The sequence below is a fragment of the Lampris incognitus genome, chromosome 15, assembly GCF_029633865.1.
Source record: "Lampris incognitus isolate fLamInc1 chromosome 15, fLamInc1.hap2, whole genome shotgun sequence".
Classification (NCBI taxonomy): Eukaryota; Metazoa; Chordata; class Actinopteri; order Lampriformes; family Lampridae; genus Lampris; species Lampris incognitus.
In genome coordinates this window covers 5021054-5038598 of record NC_079225.1, presented here as the reverse complement: position 1 = coordinate 5038598, position 17545 = coordinate 5021054, and positions in this window count along the sequence as shown.

Genomic DNA, 17545 nt, shown 5'->3' with positions numbered 1-17545 from the left:
GAACGACTTCCGGCCTTATTTAGTTCACAGTTTTACTTTTGGTAACCTAGCCCGTATTCATAACGCACTAAACCTTTTTATCGCGTTAAACGCCTTTTCTCGACAAGAAAAGCACAATTTCATCAAAAACAAACAAAACAAGAAAAATGAATCTATTCAGCAAGTCTGCAACACATCCTGAAGAGTTACGTGATTTCACCCAATGTCAATGTGTAATTTCTCCAGTTCTGATCATTGTTTTGGTTGTTGGTAGCTTGGTCCAATGCCAAACACAAGTGAATCCTTTTTATGGCTTTAAACGCATTTTCTCCTCGAGAGAAACATGATTTCACTAAAAACGTTATAGTTTAAACATGCCTTTTGTACATGTCTGCAAACACTCAGAGCCTTAAAATAGGGTTATCACCAATGTGTTTTTTGGTGAGACACCTTCTATTTCTGGGTTCTGTTCGTTTTCAGACAAGCGCAATATGGATGTTAATTGTTTCTGATGAAATCCCTCCTTTTAATGCATTTTCTCACAGAAAATGAGTCTCTCTCCATGGGAAAATGGCTTTATTGAAAAAGCATATTCTGCTCGAGAAATCGTTTTTTAAACAACAAAAACGACTTCCGGCCTTATTTAGTTCACAGTTTTACTTTTGGAAACCTAGCCCGTATTCATAACGCACTAAACCTTTTTATCGCGTTAAACGCCTTTTCTCGACAAGAAAAGCACAATTTCATCAAAAACAAACAAAACAAGAAAAATGAATCTATTCAGCAAGTCTGCAACACATCCTGAAGAGTTACGTGATTTCACCCAATGTCAATGTGTAATTTCTCCAGTTCTGATCATTGTTTTGGTTGTTGGTAGCTTGGTCCAATGCCAAACACAAGTGAATCCTTTTTTTGGCTTTAAACGCATTTTCTCCTCGAGAGAAACATGATTTCACTAAAAACGTTATAGTTTAAACATGCCTTTTGTACATGTCTGCAAACACTCAGAGCCTTAAAATAGGGTTATCACCAATGTGTTTTTTGGTGAGACACCTTCTATTTCTGGGTTCTGTGCGTTTTCAGAAGAGTGCAATATGGATGTTAATTGTTTCTGATGAAATCCCTCCTTTTAATGCATTTTCTCACAGAAAATGAGTCTTTCTCCATGGGAAAATGGCTTTTTGAAAAAGCATATTCTGCTAGAGAAATCGTTTTTTTAAACAATAAGAACGACTTCCGGCCTTATTTACTTCACAGTTTTACTTTTGGTAACCTAGCCCGTTTTCATAACGCACTAAACCTTTTTATCGCGTTAAACGCCTTTTCTCGACAAGAAAAGCACAATTTCATCAAAAACAAACAAAACAAGAAAAATGAATCTATTCAGCAAGTCTGCAACACATCCTGAAGAGTTACGTGATTTCACCCAATGTCAATGTGTAATTTCTCCAGTTCTGATCATTGTTTTGGTTGTTGGTAGCTTGGTCCAATGCCAAACACAAGTGAATCCTTTTTATGGCTTTAAACGCATTTTCTCCTCGAGAGAAACATGATTTCACTAAAAACTTTATAGTTTAAACATGCCTTTTGTACATGTCTGCAAACACTCAGAGCCTTAAAATAGGGTTATCACCAATGTGTTTTTTGGTGAGACACCTTCTATTTCTGGGTTCTGTGCGTTTTCAGAAGAGTGCAATATGGATGTTAATTGTTTCTGATGAAATCCCTCCTTTTAATGCATTTTCTCACAGAAAATGAGTCTTTCTCCATGGGAAAATGGCTTTTTGAAAAAGCATATTCTGCTAGAGAAATCGTTTTTTTAAACAATAAGAACGACTTCCGGCCTTATTTACTTCACAGTTTTACTTTTGGTAACCTAGCCCGTTTTCATAACGCACTAAACCTTTTTATCGCGTTAAACGCCTTTTCTCGACAAGAAAAGCACAATTTCATCAAAAACAAACAAAACAAGAAAAATGAATCTATTCAGCAAGTCTGCAACACATCCTGAAGAGTTACGTGATTTCACCCAATGTCAATGTGTAATTTCTCCAGTTCTGATCATTGTTTTGGTTGTTGGTAGCTTGGTCCAATGCCAAACACAAGTGAATCCTTTTTTGGCTTTAAACGCATTTTCTCCTCGAGAGAAACATGATTTCACTAAAAACGTTATAGTTTAAACATGCCTTTTGTACATGTCTGCAAACACTCAGAGCCTTCAAATAGGGTTATCACCAATGTGTTTTTTGGTGAGACACCTTCTATTTCTGGGTTCTGTGCGTTTTCAGACGAGTGCAATATTCTGATGAAATCCCTCCTTTTAATGCATTTTTTCACAGAAAATGAGTCTCTCTCCATGGGAAAATGGCTTTTTTGAAAAAGCCTATTCTGTAAAGAGAAATCGTGTTTTAAACAATAAGAACGACTTCCGGCCTTATTTAGTTCACAGTTTTACTTTTGGTAACCTAGCCCGTATTCATAACGCACTAAACCTTTTTATCGCGTTAAACGCCTTTTCTCGACAAGAAAAGCACAATTTCATCAAAAACAAACAAAACAAGAAAAATGAATCTATTCAGCAAGACATCCTGAAGAGTTACGTGATTTCACCCAATGTCAATGTGTAATTTCTCCAGTTCTGATCATTGTTTTGGTTGTTGGTAGCTTGGTCCAATGCCAAACACAAGTGAATCCTTTTTATGGCTTTAAACGCATTTTCTCCTCGAGAGAAACATGATTTCACTAAAAACGTTATAGTTTAAACATGCCTTTTGTACATGTCTGCAAACACTCAGAGCCTTAAAATAGCGTTTTCACCAATGTGTTTTTTGGTGAGACACCTTCTATTTCTGGGTTCTGTGCGTTTTCAGACGAGTGCAATATGGATGTTAATTGTTTCTGATGAAATCCCTCCTTTTAATGCATTTTCTCACAGAAAATGAGTCTCTCGCCATGGCAAAAAGACTTTATTGAAAAAGCATATTCTGCTCGAGAAATCGTGTTTTAAACAACAAAAACGACTTCTGGCCTTATTTAGTTCACAGTTTTACTTTTGGAAACCTAGCCCGTATTCATAACGCACTAAACCTTTTTATCGCGTTAAACGCCTTTTCTCGACAAGAAAAGCACAATTTCATCAAAAACAAACAAAACAAGAAAAATGAATCTATTCAGCAAGACATCCTGAAGAGTTACGTGATTTCACCCAATGTCAATGTGTAATTTCTCCAGTTCTGATCATTGTTTTGGTTGTTGGTAGCTTGGTCCAATGCCAAACACAAGTGAATCCTTTTTATGGCTTTAAACGCATTTTCTCCTCGAGAGAAACATGATTTCACTAAAAACGTTATAGTTTAAACATGCCTTTTGTACATGTCTGCAAACACTCAGAGCCTTAAAATAGGGTTATCACCAATGTGTTTTTTGGTGAGACACCTTCTATTTCTGGGTTCTGTGCGTTTTCAGACGAGTGCAATATTCTGATGAAATCCCTCCTTTTAATGCATTTTCTCACAGAAAATGAGTCTCTCTCCATGGGAAAATGGCTTTATTGAAAAAGCATATTCTGCTCGAGAAATCGTGTTTTAAACAACAAAAACGACTTCTGGCCTTATTTAGTTCACAGTTTTACTTTTGGAAACCTAGCCCGTATTCATAACGCAATAAACCTTTTTATCGCGTTAAACGCCTTTTCTCGACAAGAAAAGCACAATTTCATCAAAAACAAACAAAACAAGAAAAATGAATCTATTCAGCAAGACATCCTGAAGAGTTACGTGATTTCACCCAATGTCAATGTGTAATTTCTCCAGTTCTGATCATTGTTTTGGTTGTTGGTAGCTTGGTCCAATGCCAAACACAAGTGAATCCTTTTTATGGCTTTAAACGCATTTTCTCCTCGAGAGAAACATGATTTCACTACAAACGTTATAGTTTAAACATGCCTGTTGTACATGTCTGCAAACACTCAGAGCCTTAAAATAGCGTTTTCACCAATGTGTTTTTTGGTGAGACACCTTCTATTTCTGGGTTCTGTGCGTTTTCAGACGAGTGCAATATGGATGTTAATTGTTTCTGATGAAATCCCTCGTTTTAATGCATTTTCTCACAGAAAATGAGTCTCTCGCCATGGGAAAATGACTTTTTTGAAAAAGCATATTCTGCTCGAGAAATCGTGTTTTAAACAATATGAACGACTTCCGGCCTTATTTAGTTCACAGTTTTACTTTTGGTAACCTAGCCCGTATTCATAACGCACTAAACCTTTTTATCGCGTTAAACGCCTTTTCTCGACAAGAAACGCACAATTTCATCAAAAACAAACAAAACAAGAAAAATGAATCTATTCAGCAAGTCTGCAACACATCCTGAAGAGTTACGTGATTTCACCCAATGTCAATGTGTAATTTCTCCACTTTTGATCATTGTTTTGGTTGTTGGTAGCTTGGTCCAATGCCAAACACAAGTGAATCCTTTTTATGGCTTTAAACGCATTTTCTCCTCGAGAGAAACATGATTTCACTAAAAACGTTATAGTTTAAACATGCCTTTTGTACATGTCTGCAAACACTCAGAGCCTTAAAATAGGGTTATCACCAATGTGTTTTTTGGTGAGACACCTTCTATTTCTGGGTTCTGTGCGTTTTCAGACGAGTGCAATATTCTGATGAAATCCCTCCTTTTAATGCATTTTCTCACAGAAAATGAGTCTCTCTCCATGGGAAAATGGCTTTATTGAAAAAGCATATTCTGCTCGAGAAATCGTGTTTTAAACAACAAAAACGACTTCTGGCCTTATTTAGTTCACAGTTTTACTTTTGGAAACCTAGCCCGTATTCCTAACGCACTAAATCTTTTTATCGCGTTAAACGCCTTTTCTCGACAAGAAAAGCACAATTTCATCAAAAACAAACAAAACAAGAAAAATGAATCTATTCAGCAAGTCTGCAACACATCCTGAAGAGTTACGTGATTTCACCCAATGTCAATGTGTAATTTCTCCACTTTTGATCATTGTTTTGGTTGTTGGTAGCTTGGTCCAATGCCAAACACAAGTGAATCCTTTTTATGGCTTTAAACGCATTTTCTCCTCGAGAGAAACATGATTTCACTAAAAACGTTATAGTTTAAACATGCCTTTTGTACATGTCTGCAAACACTCAGAGCCTTCAAATAGGGTTATCACCAATGTGTTTTTTGGTGAGACACCTTCTATTTCTGGGTTCTGTGCGTTTTCAGACGAGTGCAATATGGATGTTAATTGTTTCTGATGAAATCCCTCCTTTTAATGCATTTTCTCACAGAAAATGAGTCTCTCTCCATGGGATAATGGCTTTATTGAAAAGCATATTCTGCTCGAGAAATCGTGTTTTAAACAACAAAAACGACTTCTGGCCTTATTTAGTTCACAGTTTTACTTTTGGAAACCTAGCCCGTATTCATAACGCACTAAACCTTTTTATCGCGTTAAACGCCTTTTCTCGACAAGAAAAGCACAATTTCATCAAAAACAAACAAAACAAGAAAAATGAATCTATTCAGCAAGTCTGCAACACATCCTGAAGAGTTACGGGATTTCACCCAATGTCAATGTGTAATTTCTCCAGTTCTGATCATTGTTTTGGTTGTTGGTAGCTTGGTCCAATGCCAAACACAAGTGAATCCTTTTTATGGCTTTAAACGCATTTTCTCCTCGAGAGAAACATGATTTCACTAAAAACGTTATAGTTTAAACATGCCTTTTGTACATGTCTGCAAACACTCAGAGCCTTAAAATAGGGTTATCACCAATGTGTTTTTTGGTGAGACACCTTCTATTTCTGGGTTCTGTGCGTTTTCAGACGAGTGCAATATTCTGATGAAATCCCTCCTTTTAATGCATTTTCTCACAGAAAATGAGTCTCTCTCCATGGGAAAATGGCTTTATTGAAAAAGCATATTCTGCTCGAGAAATCGTGTTTTAAACAACAAAAACGACTTCTGGCCTTATTTAGTTCACAGTTTTACTTTTGGAAACCTAGCCCGTATTCATAACGCAATAAACCTTTTTATCGCGTTAAACGCCTTTTCTCGACAAGAAAAGCACAATTTCATCAAAAACAAACAAAACAAGAAAAATGAATCTATTCAGCAAGACATCCTGAAGAGTTACGTGATTTCACCCAATGTCAATGTGTAATTTCTCCAGTTCTGATCATTGTTTTGGTTGTTGGTAGCTTGGTCCAATGCCAAACACAAGTGAATCCTTTTTATGGCTTTAAACGCATTTTCTCCTCGAGAGAAACATGATTTCACTAAAAACGTTATAGTTTAAACATGCCTGTTGTACATGTCTGCAAACACTCAGAGCCTTAAAATAGCGTTTTCACCAATGTGTTTTTTGGTGAGACACCTTCTATTTCTGGGTTCTGTGCGTTTTCAGACGAGTGCAATATGGATGTTAATTGTTTCTGATGAAATCCCTCCTTTTAATGCATTTTCTCACAGAAAATGAGTCTCTCGCCATGGGAAAATGACTTTTTTACAAAAGCATATTCTGCTCGAGAAATCGTGTTTTAAACAATATGAACGACTTCCGGCCTTATTTAGTTCACAGTTTTACTTTTGGTAACCTAGCCCGTATTCATAACGCACTAAACCTTTTTATCGCGTTAAACGCCTTTTCTCGACAAGAAACGCACAATTTCATCAAAAACAAACAAAACAAGAAAAATGAATCTATTCAGCAAGTCTGCAACACATCCTGAAGAGTTACGTGATTTCACCCAATGTCAATGTGTAATTTCTCCAGTTCTGATCATTGTTTTGGTTGTTGGTAGCTTGGTCCAATGCCAAACACAAGTGAATCCTTTTTATGGCTTTAAACGCATTTTCTCCTCGAGAGAAACATGATTTCACTAAAAACGTTATAGTTTAAACATGCCTTTTGTACATGTCTGCAAACACTCAGAGCCTTAAAATAGGGTTATCACCAATGTGTTTTTTGGTGAGACACCTTCTATTTCTGGGTTCTGTGCGTTTTCAGACGAGTGCAATATTCTGATGAAATCCCTCCTTTTAATGCATTTTCTCACAGAAAATGAGTCTCTCTCCATGGGAAAATGGCTTTATTGAAAAAGCATATTCTGCTCGAGAAATCGTGTTTTAAACAACAAAAACGACTTCTGGCCTTATTTAGTTCACAGTTTTACTTTTGGAAACCTAGCCCGTATTCCTAACGCACTAAACCTTTTTATCGCGTTAAACGCCTTTTCTCGACAAGAAAAGCACAATTTCATCAAAAACAAACAAAACAAGAAAAATGAATCTATTCAGCAAGTCTGCAACACATCCTGAAGAGTTACGTGATTTCACCCAATGTCAATGTGTAATTTCTCCACTTTTGATCATTGTTTTGGTTGTTGGTAGCTTGGTCCAATGCCAAACACAAGTGAATCCTTTTTATGGCTTTAAACGCATTTTCTCCTCGAGAGAAACATGATTTCACTAAAAACGTTATAGTTTAAACATGCCTTTTGTACATGTCTGCAAACACTCAGAGCCTTCAAATAGGGTTATCACCAATGTGTTTTTTGGTGAGACACCTTCTATTTCTGGGTTCTGTGCGTTTTCAGACGAGTGCAATATGGATGTTAATTGTTTCTGATGAAATCCCTCCTTTTAATGCATTTTCTCACAGAAAATGAGTCTCTCTCCATGGGATAATGGCTTTATTGAAAAGCATATTCTGCTCGAGAAATCGTGTTTTAAACAACAAAAACGACTTCTGGCCTTATTTAGTTCACAGTTTTACTTTTGGAAACCTAGCCCGTATTCATAACGCACTAAACCTTTTTATCGCGTTAAACGCCTTTTCTCGACAAGAAAAGCACAATTTCATCAAAAACAAACAAAACAAGAAAAATGAATCTATTCAGCAAGTCTGCAACACATCCTGAAGAGTTACGGGATTTCACCCAATGTCAATGTGTAATTTCTCCAGTTCTGATCATTGTTTTGGTTGTTGGTAGCTTGGTCCAATGCCAAACACAAGTGAATCCTTTTTATGGCTTTAAACGCATTTTCTCCTCGAGAGAAACATGATTTCACTAAAAACGTTATAGTTTAAACATGCCTTTTGTACATGTCTGCAAACACTCAGAGCCTTAAAATAGGGTTATCACCAATGTGTTTTTTGGTGAGACACCTTCTATTTCTGGGTTCTGTGCGTTTTCAGACGAGTGCAATATTCTGATGAAATCCCTCCTTTTAATGCATTTTCTCACAGAAAATGAGTCTCTCTCCATGGGAAAATGGCTTTATTGAAAAAGCATATTCTGCTCGAGAAATCGTGTTTTAAACAACAAAAACGACTTCTGGCCTTATTTAGTTCACAGTTTTACTTTTGGAAACCTAGCCCGTATTCATAACGCAATAAACCTTTTTATCGCGTTAAACGCCTTTTCTCGACAAGAAAAGCACAATTTCATCAAAAACAAACAAAACAAGAAAAATGAATCTATTCAGCAAGACATCCTGAAGAGTTACGTGATTTCACCCAATGTCAATGTGTAATTTCTCCAGTTCTGATCATTGTTTTGGTTGTTGGTAGCTTGGTCCAATGCCAAACACAAGTGAATCCTTTTTATGGCTTTAAACGCATTTTCTCCTCGAGAGAAACATGATTTCACTAAAAACGTTATAGTTTAAACATGCCTGTTGTACATGTCTGCAAACACTCAGAGCCTTAAAATAGCGTTTTCACCAATGTGTTTTTTGGTGAGACACCTTCTATTTCTGGGTTCTGTGCGTTTTCAGACGAGTGCAATATGGATGTTAATTGTTTCTGATGAAATCCCTCCTTTTAATGCATTTTCTCACAGAAAATGAGTCTCTCGCCATGGGAAAATGACTTTTTTACAAAAGCATATTCTGCTCGAGAAATCGTGTTTTAAACAATATGAACGACTTCCGGCCTTATTTAGTTCACAGTTTTACTTTTGGTAACCTAGCCCGTATTCATAACGCACTAAACCTTTTTATCGCGTTAAACGCCTTTTCTCGACAAGAAACGCACAATTTCATCAAAAACAAACAAAACAAGAAAAATGAATCTATTCAGCAAGTCTGCAACACATCCTGAAGAGTTACGTGATTTCACCCAATGTCAATGTGTAATTTCTCCAGTTCTGATCATTGTTTTGGTTGTTGGTAGCTTGGTCCAATGCCAAACACAAGTGAATCCTTTTTATGGCTTTAAACGCATTTTCTCCTCGAGAGAAACATGATTTCACTAAAAACGTTATAGTTTAAACATGCCTTTTGTACATGTCTGCAAACACTCAGAGCCTTAAAATAGGGTTATCACCAATGTGTTTTTTGGTGAGACACCTTCTATTTCTGGGTTCTGTGCGTTTTCAGACGAGTGCAATATTCTGATGAAATCCCTCCTTTTAATGCATTTTCTCACAGAAAATGAGTCTCTCTCCATGGGAAAATGGCTTTATTGAAAAAGCATATTCTGCTCGAGAAATCGTGTTTTAAACAACAAAAACGACTTCTGGCCTTATTTAGTTCACAGTTTTACTTTTGGAAACCTAGCCCGTATTCATAACGCACTAAACCTTTTTATCGCGTTAAACGCCTTTTCTCGACAAGAAAAGCACAATTTCATCAAAAACAAACAAAACAAGAAAAATGAATCTATTCAGCAAGTCTGCAACACATCCTGAAGAGTTACGTGATTTCACCCAATGTCAATGTGTAATTTCTCCACTTTTGATCATTGTTTTGGTTGTTGGTAGCTTGGTCCAATGCCAAACACAAGTGAATCCTTTTTATGGCTTTAAACGCATTTTCTCCTCGAGAGAAACATGATTTCACTAAAAACGTTATAGTTTAAACATGCCTTTTGTACATGTCTGCAAACACTCAGAGCCTTAAAATAGGGTTATCACCAATGTGTTTTTTTGGTGAGACACCTTCTATTTCTGGGTTCTGTGCGTTTTCAGACGAGTGCAATATTCTGATGAAATCCCTCCTTTTAATGCATTTTCTCACAGAAAATGAGTCTCTCTCCATGGGAAAATGGCTTTATTGAAAAAGCATATTCTGCTCGAGAAATCGTGTTTTAAACAACAAAAACGACTTCTGGCCTTATTTAGTTCACAGTTTTACTTTTGGAAACCTAGCCCGTATTCATAACGCAATAAACCTTTTTATCGCGTTAAACGCCTTTTCTCGACAAGAAAAGCACAATTTCATCAAAAACAAACAAAACAAGAAAAATGAATCTATTCAGCAAGTCTGCAACACATCCTGAAGAGTTACGGGATTTCACCCAATGTCAATGTGTAATTTCTCCAGTTCTGATCATTGTTTTGGTTGTTGGTAGCTTGGTCCAATGCCAAACACAAGTGAATCCTTTTTATGGCTTTAAACGCATTTTCTCCTCGAGAGAAACATGATTTCACTAAAAACGTTATAGTTTAAACATGCCTTTTGTACATGTCTGCAAACACTCAGAGCCTCAAAATAGGGTTATCACCAATGTGTTTTTTGGTGAGACACCTTCTATTTCTGGGTTCTGTGCGTTTTCAGACGAGTGCAATATTCTGATGAAATCCCTCCTTTTAATGCATTTTCTCACAGAAAATGAGTCTCTCTCCATGGGAAAATGGCTTTATTGAAAAAGCATATTCTGCTCGAGAAATCGTGTTTTAAACAACAAAAACGACTTCTGGCCTTATTTAGTTCACAGTTTTACTTTTGGAAACCTAGCCCGTATTCATAACGCACTAAACCTTTTTATCGCGTTAAACGCCTTTTCTCGACAAGAAAAGCACAATTTCATCAAAAACAAACAAAACAAGAAAAATGAATCTATTCAGCAAGTCTGCAACACATCCTGAAGAGTTACGTGATTTCACCCAATGTCAATGTGTAATTTCTCCACTTTTGATCATTGTTTTGGTTGTTGGTAGCTTGGTCCAATGCCAAACACAAGTGAATCCTTTTTATGGCTTTAAACGCATTTTCTCCTCGAGAGAAACATGATTTCACTAAAAACGTTATAGTTTAAACATGCCTGTTGTACATGTCTGCAAACACTCCGAGCCTTAAAATAGGGTTATCACCAATGTGTTTTTTGGTGAGACACCTTCTATTTCTGGGTTCTGTGCGTTTTCAGACGAGTGCAATATGGATGTTAATTGTTTCTGATGAAATCCCTCCTTTTAATGCATTTTCTCACAGAAAATGAGTCTCTCTCCATGGGAAAATGGCTTTATTGAAAAAGCATATTCTGCTCGAGAAATCGTGTTTTAAACAACAAAAACGACTTCTGGCCTTATTTAGTTCACAGTTTTACTTTTGGAAACCTAGCCCGTATTCATAACGCACTAAACCTTTTTATTGCGTTAAACGCCTTTTCTCGACAAGAAAAGCACAATTTCATCAAAAACAAACAAAACAAGAAAAATGAATCTATTCAGCAAGTCTGCAACACATCCTGAAGAGTTACGTGATTTCACCCAATGTCAATGTGTAATTTCTCCACTTTTGATCATTGTTTTGGTTGTTGGTAGCTTGGTCCAATGCCAAACACAAGTGAATCCTTTTTATGGCTTTAAACCCATTTTCTCCTCGAGAGAAACATGATTTCACTAAAAACGTTATAGTTTAAACATGCCTTTTGTACATGTCTGCAAACACTCAGAGCCTTAAAATAGGGTTATCACCAATGTGTTTTTTGGTGAGACACCTTCTATTTCTGGGTTCTGTGCGTTTTCAGACGAGTGCAATATTCTGATGAAATCCTTCCTTTTAAATGCATTTTCTCACAGAAAATGAGTCTCTCTCCATGGGAAAATGGCTTTTTTGAAAAAGCATATTCTGTAAAGAGAAATCGTGTTTTAAACAACAAAAACGACTTCCGGCCTTATTTAGTTCACAGTTTTACTTTTGGAAACCTAGCCCGTATTCATAACGCACTAAACCTTTTTATCGCGTTAAACGCCTTTTCTCGACAAGAAAAGCACAATTTCATCAAAAACAAACAAAACAAGAAAAATGAATCTATTCAGCAAGTCTGCAACACATCCTGAAGAGTTACGTGAATTCACCCAATGTCAATGTGTAATTTCTCCAGTTCTGATCATTGTTTTGGTTGTTGGTAGCTTGGTCCAATGCCAAACACAAGTGAATCCTTTCTATGGCTTTAAACGCATTTTCTCCTCGAGAGAAACATGATTTCACCAAAAACGTTATAGTTTAAACATGCCTGTTGTACATGTCTGCAAACACTCAGAGCCTTAAAATAGCGTTTTCACCAATGTGTTTTTTGGTGAGACACCTTCTATTTCTGGGTTCTGTGCGTTTTCAGACGAATGCAATATGGATGTTAATTGTTTCTGATGAAATCCCTCCTTTTAATGCATTTTCTCACAGAAAATGAGTCTCTCGCTATGGGAAAATGACTTTTTTGAAAAGCATATTCTGCTCGAGAAATCGTGTTTTAAACAATATGAACGACTTCCGGCCTTATTTAGTTCACAGTTTTACTTTTGGTAACCTAGCCCGTATTCATAACGCACTAAACCTTTTTATCGCGTTAAACGCCTTTTCTCGACAAGAAAAGCACAATTTCATCAAAAACAAACAAAACAAGAAAAATGAATCTATTCAGCAAGACATCCTGAAGAGTTACGTGATTTCACCCAATGTCAATGTGTAATTTCTCCAGTTCTGATCATTGTTTTGGTTGTTGGTAGCTTGGTCCAATGCCAAACACAAGTGAATCCTTTTTATGGCTTTAAACGCATTTTCTCCTCGAGAGAAACATGATTTCACTAAAAACGTTATAGTTTAAACATGCCTGTTGTACATGTCTGCAAACACTCAGAGCCTTAAAATAGCGTTTTCACCAATGTGTTTTTTGGTGAGACACCTTCTATTTCTGGGTTCTGTGCGTTTTCAGACGAGTGCAATATGGATGTTAATTGTTTCTGATGAAATCCCTCCTTTTAATGCATTTTCTCACAGAAAATGAGTCTCTCGCCATGGGAAAATGACTTTTTTGAAAAAGCATATTCTGCTCGAGAAATCGTGTTTTAAACAATAAAAACGACTTCCGGCCTTATTTAGTTCAGTTTTACTTTTGGTAACCTAGCCCGTATTCATAACTTACTAAACCTTTTTATCGCGTTAAACGTCTTTTCTCGACAAGAAAAGCACAATTTCATCAAAAACAAACAAAACAAGAAAAATGAATCTATTCAGCAAGTCTGCAACACATCCTGAAGAGTTACGTGATTTCACCCAATGTCAATGTGTAATTTCTCCACTTTTGATCATTGTTTTGGTTGTTGGTAGCTTGGTCCAATGCCAAACACAAGTGAATCCTTTTTATGGCTTTAAACGCATTTTCTCCTCGAGAGAAACATGATTTCACTAAAAACGTTATAGTTTAAACATGCCTTTTGTACATGTCTGCAAACACTCAGAGCCTTAAAATAGGGTTATCACCAATGTGTTTTTTGGTGAGACACCTTCTATTTCTGGGTTCTGTGCGTTTTCAGACGAGTGCAATATTCTGATGAAATCCCTCCTTTTAATGCATTTTCTCACAGAAAATGAGTCTCTCTCCATGGGAAAATGGCTTTATTGAAAAAGCATATTCTGCTCGAGAAATCGTGTTTTAAACAACAAAAACGACTTCTGGCCTTATTTAGTTCACAGTTTTACTTTTGGAAACCTAGCCCGTATTCATAACGCAATAAACCTTTTTATCGCGTTAAACGCCTTTTCTCGACAAGAAAAGCACAATTTCATCAAAAACAAACAAAACAAGAAAAATGAATCTATTCAGCAAGTCTGCAACACATCCTGAAGAGTTACGGGATTTCACCCAATGTCAATGTGTAATTTCTCCAGTTCTGATCATTGTTTTGGTTGTTGGTAGCTTGGTCCAATGCCAAACACAAGTGAATCCTTTTTATGGCTTTAAACGCATTTTCTCCTCGAGAGAAACATGATTTCACTAAAAACGTTATAGTTTAAACATGCCTGTTGTACATGTCTGCAAACACTCAGAGCCTTAAAATAGCGTTTTCACCAATGTGTTTTTTGGTGAGACACCTTCTATTTCTGGGTTCTGTGCGTTTTCAGACGAGTGCAATATGGATGTTAATTGTTTCTGATGAAATCCCTCCTTTTAATGCATTTTCTCACAGAAAATGAGTCTCTCGCCATGGGAAAATGACTTTTTTGAAAAAGCATATTCTGCTCGAGAAATCGTGTTTTAAACAATAAAAACGACTTCCGGCCTTATTTAGTTCAGTTTTACTTTTGGTAACCTAGCCCGTATTCATAACTTACTAAACCTTTTTATCGCGTTAAACGCCTTTTCTCGACAAGAAAAGCACAATTTCATCAAAAACAAACAAAACAAGAAAAATGAATCTATTCAGCAAGTCTGCAACACATCCTGAAGAGTTACGTGATTTCACCCAATGTCAATGTGTAATTTCTCCACTTTTGATCATTGTTTTGGTTGTTGGTAGCTTGGTCCAATGCCAAACACAAGTGAATCCTTTTTATGGCTTTAAACGCATTTTCTCCTCGAGAGAAACATGATTTCACTAAAAACGTTATAGTTTAAACATGCCTTTTGTACATGTCTGCAAACACTCAGAGCCTTAAAATAGGGTTATCACCAATGTGTTTTTTGGTGAGTCACCTTCTATTTCTGGGTTCTGTGCGTTTTCAGACGAGTGCAATATTCTGATGAAATCCCTCCTTTTAATGCATTTTCTCACAGAAAATGAGTCTCTCTCCATGGGAAAATGGCTTTATTGAAAAAGCATATTCTGCTCGAGAAATCGTGTTTTAAACAACAAAAACGACTTCTGGCCTTATTTAGTTCACAGTTTTACTTTTGGAAACCTAGCCCGTATTCATAACGCACTAAACCTTTTTATCGCGTTAAACGCCTTTTCTCGACAAGAAAAGCACAATTTCATCAAAAACAAACAAAACAAGAAAAATGAATCTATTCAGCAAGACATCCTGAAGAGTTACGTGATTTCACCCAATGTCAATGTGTAATTTCTCCAGTTCTGATCATTGTTTTGGTTGTTGGTAGCTTGGTCCAATGCCAAACACAAGTGAATCCTTTTTATGGCTTTAAACGCATTTTCTCCTCGAGAGAAACATGATTTCACTAAAAACGTTATAGTTTAAACATGCCTGTTGTACATGTCTGCAAACACTCAGAGCCTTAAAATAGCGTTTTCACCAATGTGTTTTTTGGTGAGACACCTTCTATTTCTGGGTTCTGTGCGTTTTCAGACGAGTGCAATATGGATGTTAATTGTTTCTGATGAAATCCCTCCTTTTAATGCATTTTCTCACAGAAAATGAGTCTCTCGCCATGGGAAAATGACTTTTTTGAAAAAGCATATTCTGCTCGAGAAATCGTGTTTTAAACAATAAAAACGACTTCCGGCCTTATTTAGTTCAGTTTTACTTTTGGTAACCTAGCCCGTATTCATAACTTACTAAACCTTTTTATCGCGTTAAACGTCTTTTCTCGACAAGAAAAGCACATTTTCATCAAAAACAAACAAAACAAGAAAAATGAATCTATTCAGCAAGACATCCTGAAGAGTTACGTGATTTCACCCAATGTCAATGTGTAATTTCTCCAGTTCTGATCATTGTTTTGGTTGTTGGTAGCTTGGTCCAATGCCAAACACAAGTGAATCCTTTTTTTGGCTTTAAACGCATTTTCTCCTCGAGAGAAACATGATTTCACTAAAAACGTTATAGTTTAAACATGCCTGTTGTACATGTCTGCAAACACTCAGAGCCTTAAAATAGCGTTTTCACCAATGTGTTTTTTGGTGAGACACCTTCTATTTCTGGGTTCTGTGCGTTTTCAGACGAGTGCAATATGGATGTTAATTGTTTCTGATGAAATCCCTCCTTTTAATGCATTTTCTCACAGAAAATGAGTCTCTCGCCATGGGAAAATGACTTTTTTGAAAAAGCATATTCTGCTCGAGAAATCGTGTTTTAAACAATAAAAAAGACTTCCGGCCTTATTTAGTTCACAGTTTTACTTTTGGTAACCTAGCCCGTATTCATAACGCACTAAACCTTTTTATCGCGTTAAACGTCTTTTCTCGACAAGAAAAGCACAATTTCATCAAAAACAAACAAAACAAGAAAAATGAATCTATTCAGCAAGACATCCTGAAGAGTTACGTGATTTCACCCAATGTCAATGTGTAATTTCTCCAGTTCTGATCATTGTTTTGGTTGTTGGTAGCTTGGTCCAATGCCAAACACAAGTGAATCCTTTTTATGGCTTTAAACGCATTTTCTCCTCGAGAGAAACATGATTTCACTAAAAACGTTATAGTTTAAACATGCCTTTTGTACATGTCTGCAAACACTCAGAGCCTTATAATAGCGTTTTCACCAATGTGTTTTTTGGTGAGACACCTTCTATTTCTGGGTTCTGTGCGTTTTCAGACGAGTGCAATATGGATGTTAATTGTTTCTGATGAAATCCCTCCTTTTAATGCATTTTCTCACAGAAAATGAGTCTCTCGCCATGGGAAAATGGCTTTTTGAAAAAGCATATTCTGCTAGAGAAATCGTGTTTTAAACAATATGAACAACTTCCGGCCTTATTTAGTTCACAGTTTTACTTTTGGAAACCTAGCCCGTATTCATAACGCACTAAACCTTTTTATCGCGTTAAACGCCTTTTCTCGACAAGAAAAGCACAATTTCATCAAAAACAAACAAAACAAGAAAAATGAATCTATTCAGCAATTCTGCAACACATCCTTTAGAGCTACGTGATTTCACCCAATGTCAATGTGTAATTTCTCCAGTTCTGATCATTGTTTTGGTTGTTGGTAGCTTGGTCCAATGCCAAACACAAGTGAATCCTTTTTATGGCTTTAAACGCATTTTCTCCTCGAGAGAAACATGATTTCACTAAAAACGTTATAGTTTAAACATGCCTGTTGTACATGTCTGCAAACACTCAGAGCCTTAAAATAGGGTTATCACCAATGTGTTTTTTGGTGAGACACCTTCTATTTCTGGGTTCTGTGCGTTTTCAGACGAGTGCAATATTCTGATGAAATCCCTCCTTTTAATGCATTTTCTCACAGAAAATGAGTCTCTCTCCATGGGAAAATGGCTTTATTGAAAAAGCATATTCTGTAAAGAGAAATCGTGTTTTAAACAACAAAAACGACTTCTGGCCTTATTTAGTTCACAGTTTTACTTTTGGAAACCTAGCCCGTATTCATAACGCACTAAACCTTTTTATCGCGTTAAACGCCTTTTCTCGACAAGAAAAGCACAATTTCATCAAAAACAAACAAAACAAGAAAAATGAATCTATTCAGCAAGTCTGCAACACATCCTGAAGAGTTACGTGATTTCACCCAATGTCAATGTGTAATTTCTCCACTTTTGATCATTGTTTTGGTTGTTGGTAGCTTGGTCCAATGCCAAACACAAGTGAATCCTTTTTATGGCTTTAAACGCATTTTCTCCTCAAGAG